Genomic DNA, 6,000 nt, shown 5'->3' with positions numbered 1-6,000 from the left:
TTAAACAGCAGCAGCTGTCAAGATTGCACACGCGCGCGCACACACACACACACACACAAAACCCCACAAAAACAAAAAATAAAACACTTAAGAAAGTAAATATTTTCCTAATATTCCATAATTTAGCAAGACTAATGCACAAAAGTGAAGCCAAATTTTAGAAATAACTATTCGTTTTGGCCCATTTAATATTTTAGATAAAGGCTACCTTCTTTTTCAGGCCATGACTTGGTATCTTTGTTGCTCAGAGTCACATAGATAAAGCCCAGAAGGATAGACAGTTCTTAATCTTTGAATGATGACACTTTGAGAACCTGATAAAAGGTACATAGATCCCTACCCAAGAAAAATGCACATTGTCATTTTTTGCTTAGTTTCAGAGGTTCACAGATTTTCTGAAGCCCAAGCATGGACCTAGTTTTAAAATTCCAGTTTAAAATAGCAGTTATTAGAGATGGTTTAAAGGTTTCCTTTGTGTTCTTTATGTTCTAATTTTCCCAAAATGAAGATATTTTCTGTTGAGATATGTTTTCTAAAAAAAAAAAAATCCCATACTATCAGTATACTTAAAAAAATCTTGCAAAATAAATTTATTAAGTAGCGAACTTGTCCCAGACTGACAGACTTTGAATTAGAAATGGTTGCCATAGGGGTGCCTGGGTGGCTCAGTTGGTTAGGCTTCTGACTTCATCTCGGGTCATGGTCTCACAGTTTGGGTTCGAGCCCCATGTTGGGCTCTATGCTGACAGCCCGGAGCTTGGAGACTGCTTCGGATTCTGTGTCTCCCTTTCTCTCTGCCCCTCCCTTGCTTGCACTCTGTTTCTCTCTCTCTCTCTCTCTCAAAAATAAATAAAAATATTAAAAAAAAAAAAAGAAATGGCTGCTATAGGAGGCACTGTTTTCCCATCTGTAAAATGGAGTAATTAACATTAATCAATCATGTTGTATAGATTAATACTTGCAAAATCCTAATAATTGTGATTTTTCTGTGCTCCCTCTGGGTAGTCTGTTATTTAGGTTGTAGTTTTCTTCTTTAGTCTGAAGCAGATATAATACCACAGCTGTTTCTTCAGCTATTCTGTTTTTTTGTGAAGGAACACCTGCTTAGAATGTACCTAAGGAGTTATTTCTTTGTTTTTTTGATAATTAAAGCACTGCTATGGTGATGGCTGACATCTGGATTCACTTTTAAAGACTTCACTGTGTTTTTCTGGCTCCTGGGAGATTCATGAACTATAATGCATTAGATGGAAATGTGGTGATGTGCTTCATTTTGCAACAGCAATTTTACTCTTGCTTTGTTATTTCCCCACTGCAATGAGTGAGAGCTGCCACTCTGTTACTGCTGCTAAGAGATTAAGGGAACTGAGTTGAGCTCCAGAAATTTAATATGCCATATAATGCCTGATTTATTTTGATTCTGGCTTTGATTCGAATTGATAAACTCACTTGGGACTGCTCTGCAGAATCGACATCCAGGGATTAAATGGGTTTGTTTGTTTGTTTGTTTGTTTGTTTAATAAACTGGTTCTGAAATAATTTCTTTGGGGGAGCATGAAAATCTAGGTCTCTTAACTATTTCCAACATAACAGAGAAAGAAAAACTTGGTAGAAGTATTCTAATATTATAATTTCCTCAAAAGCTATTCTTCAATCTCCACTCAATTATAGCTCATTACACTTTTCTAAGATTTGCTTTCTAGAACCATGTACTTTTGTTTAAGGTGGCTATACATTACATCATCACTGCTCTATCTTGACATTCTTCTTGGCCTGTTACTTACAGGTAGAAATACCAGTGAAGACACATAGATTAGCCAGGGCTCCCAGTTGTAAGAAACATAAGCTAATTCTGGCTGACAGAGCAGAAAAGAAGTTTAAGAGGAGAAGGATTTAAAGAATGGCTGGGAGGCTGGAGGGACAGTGTGGAACTGAGCTCCCAAAAACAATGCCCACAACTGCTCCATGGAACTGGCCCAGTGAGGTCACAGCCACTACTAACTACTCCAACAAACACTAAAAGCAACTGCTACCATTTCTACTGCCCACTAGGGCCACTTCTGCACTAGGAATTTAACCTTGCGAACACTCCCACTCCCAAATGTCTGATGCCTTTGCCAACAAATTGGTTTACAAGCAGAATCTTTCCTTCCTCAAGCTACTAACTTCCAGTCAAAGTCTTATGCAGGTGTGCTGGATGTTGAAGCCCAGGTCATATGTCTGCGCTCTAGCTGCGAGAGTCTGGAAATTTCATTTTCAGAGCTTACCTTGGGGAAGCAGCACTTACATTAAGACTAGGAATTCCCTAAGCATAACAAGTAAATATTTAAAACAACCTGGGCACCCAGAGAATATGAAAATGTTTTCTACAGGAAAGAATTAGTATTTTGAGAGTGTATGCTAAGAGCCAAGTGCTTTAAATAGATGACACTATTTAATCTTCAACAAAATAAATGTTTTGACCCTGTTTTAATGATGGGAACATTGATGCTCAAAGAAGTTGTTAGTAGCCCCAGATCATTTTGTGGGTAAAATGGAGAACACAGATTCATGTTTAGGCTTTTTTCCTTCAGAATTTTTGTCTTACAACGTACCTTGAATTTCCATTTCCCAACTTCTAATTCATATATAAGCAGCACTGGACCAAGTAGTGAGGTGGAAGGAAGACTAGAAGCAGCAGCTTTAAGAGCAGGCAACAAGGGCTGCATTGGCTGCAAGAAAATTTAAAGATAATAATCAAGCAGACTAAAAATAGGTCAACTTTATCATCATTAATATCATGTGACAGCAATTCCAAAGAATGTCACCAATAAAACATTCCTTCTTGCTGAGGTGAAATGTTCCCTACTCCTAGGTACACCAGTATCTATAAGGAGCCTTCAACTTATTTTTTTTTTAATGTTTTATTTATTTTCTGAGAGAGAGAGAGCATTGAGCAGGGGAGGGGCAGAGAAAGAGGAGGACAGAGGATCCAAAGAGGGCTCTGTGCTGACAGGCTGACAGCAGCAAGCCCAATGTGGGGCTTGAGCTCACGAACCCTGAGATCACGACCTGAGCCAAAGTCAGATGCTCAACTGACTGAGCCACCCGGCACCCCAGATGCCTTCAACTTAATTTTCAAGGTTTTTTAAAATGAAGGTTGTTTAGCAATTGTCATTGAAGTGCCATGAACAGTTATATGTTCCTGGAATAGACCATAAAGGGGCCATTTAACATGTGATGTACCTGAGTACCTATCTTTTAATATTATTCCTAAGACAAAATGAATTCTAATTTTAATTTTAGAAGTATATTTCTCCCAAGTGTGGCAGTGTGAGCAGAGGCTCCTTTACCTTCTGGTAGCACCAGAGGCTCTGATAAGGCAGAACCTTCTTGGAGAGTCCCTTTGGTAGCAGAAACTGTCTTGGCAAAGTGGTTCTTGGTGATAAGAAAGGAGATGGATGCCAGTAATTTATACAGTGGAAGAGGAAGCAGTACTTCTTCTTCTTTTTCTCTTAGGTTTTTTAATGTTTATTTGTTTTTGAGAGAGAGAGAGAGAGAGAGAGAGAGAGAAAGCGGGGGAGGGGTAGTGACACAGAATCTGAAGCAGGCTCGGAGCTATTAGCACAGACCCCGACGTGGGGCTCAAACTCACAAACTACCAGATCATGACCTGAGCCAAAGTCAGATGTTTAACCGACTGAGCCACCAAGGTGCCCCGGAAGCAGTACTTCTTTAAGTTGGCATGAGAAAGACACTGTTTAAATGAATCCCCGGGTGTACAGAATATGAGATCGTAAAGAATTCCTTTACCCTATCACCAAGTCTTATAAATTCTATCTCCTAAATATCTCGCAAATAAGTTCTCTCTTCACCTTGGCCTATTCAGATCCTATTTTATCTAGACTACTGTAGCATTCTGCTACCTGCTCTTCCTTCCTGTCATTAGTTTCAGCTAATTCTAATCTTTTATGCACATATCTGTTGGAGTGATCCATCTAAGTATGAGTAAGGTCATGAAATTCCTTGCTTAAAACCTTACAATGACTTTCATGTCCTTCAGGAGATGCCATGCAAATTCCTTTGCAAGACTCAGAAAGTTCTTTAAGATGTAGCTGTTCCCTACTTGTATGGTTTCATCCTTAGACATTCTTTAACTCAAACATTTCAGTATAGCTAATCTGAACTACTTGCACTCCAAATGTGATGCTCTCCTAGGCCTCTCTGCTTTTGAATATTCCGTCCATTCAGCAGTCTACCTCCTATTTGTTGACCTCTGATAAGTCTTCTCTTTCCCAGACTCACACTACATTAAGTACTCCATACTCTGTGCTCCATCCTACAGTGCTGGAGGTTTACTTTCATGTTAGAATGTAAATCACAGAAAAACAATTGTATTCTGGTCTGGCTTCTCCTACTAGACTAGTAGGGTTTTTGTTTGTTTGTTTGTTTGTTTGTTTGTTTTTAAAGTGCTGGCTATGTCTTTTATCTTGGCCATCCCAGCATTCAGTGAAGTTTTTGGTATAGATATATACTCAATAAAATTTTTTAAAAATACATGCCAGGCTCTACACAGTATACAAGCTGCAAAGGTGGTGGCTGTCTGGTAGTAAGAGTGAGTCAAATTCATATAACTAAAACATAAGGCATCAAATATGCCACAAGTGAAGTTTAAATAAAAAGCTGTGATGACTTTAAGGAGAGAGCTCCTAGTTCCAATTTTGGGGTGAGGTGGGGGTACAAAATTAAGAAGGGTCAAGGGAGAAGATGGCATTTGAGACGGATTCTGACAAGAGGAATTGTGATATTTGGAGATGCAGCAAGTATAAGGAATATGTTAGGTCACATACTGATATAGTAAAGCAGAAGGTATAATACAAGATCACAGAGTAGTCTCACTGAACACGTAAGAGAATATAGGGAAAAAGCTGGAGAAGTAGTTTCGGCTTCAAATGCTAGCTAAGGAGTCAGTATTTAATTTAGAAGGCAACTATAGTGTAATTAAAGGCAGTAATTAGCAGAAGACAACTATTAGAGCAATCATAATAGTCTGAGTGAGGAGTTAAAAGGTCATCTTTAACAGGCGGTATAATATAGACAGGCAGACAGACCTGGGTCACTTACTGGCGATATGATCTTGAACATGTTATTTAAATTCACAAACCCCAAATTTCCTCATTTATTTCAAAAGACTGTTGTGATTAAATTTATGTAAAGAGATTAGCACAGTACTTGGCATGTACTAAGTGCTTGAATTAATCAGTGATATTTCAGCTGCAACTGATAAAAATTCAACTCAAATCATCATAAGCAAATAAGGGAAATTATTAAAAGGCTACTGACAAGATCAATGGAACAGAATAGAGAGCTCAGAAATAGAACCACACATAGATAATCAAATGATCTTTGACAAAGGAGCAAAGGCAATACAATGGACCAAAGAGTCTTTTTAACAAATGGTGCTAGAACAAGTGCACATCCATATGCAAAAAAAAAAAAAAAAAAAAAAAAATCTAGACATAATTTTACACCCTACACAAAAATTAACTCAAAATGTATCGTAGACCTGGGACACCTAGATGACTGAGTCAGTTAAGTGTCTGACTCTTGATTTTTGGCTCAGGTCATGATCTAACAGTTTGTGGCATCAAGTTCCATATTGGGTTCCACGCTGACAGTGCAGAGCTGCTTGGGATTCTCTCTCTCCCTCTCTCTCTGCCTCTCCTCAACTCTCTCTCAAAATAAATAAATAAACTTAAAAATAATGTAAAATGCAAAACTAAAAAACTCCTAAAGATAACATACAAGAAAATCTAGGTGACCTTGGGCTTGGTGATGACTTTTTAGATACAACACCCAAAACACAATCCATGAAAGAAAAAACTGGTTAGTGGGACTTTATAAATATTAAAAAAATATATAGCTTTGTGAAAAAAACTGAAGAGAATGGAATGACAATCCACAGGCTGGGAGAAAATCTTTGCAAAGCACATATCTGGTAAAGGATTGATATCTGAAATC

This window comes from Panthera uncia, assembly GCF_023721935.1.
Source record: "Panthera uncia isolate 11264 chromosome C1 unlocalized genomic scaffold, Puncia_PCG_1.0 HiC_scaffold_3, whole genome shotgun sequence".
NCBI lineage: Eukaryota > Metazoa > Chordata > Mammalia > Carnivora > Felidae > Panthera > Panthera uncia.
Note: the sequence above shows the minus strand (reverse complement) of the source record.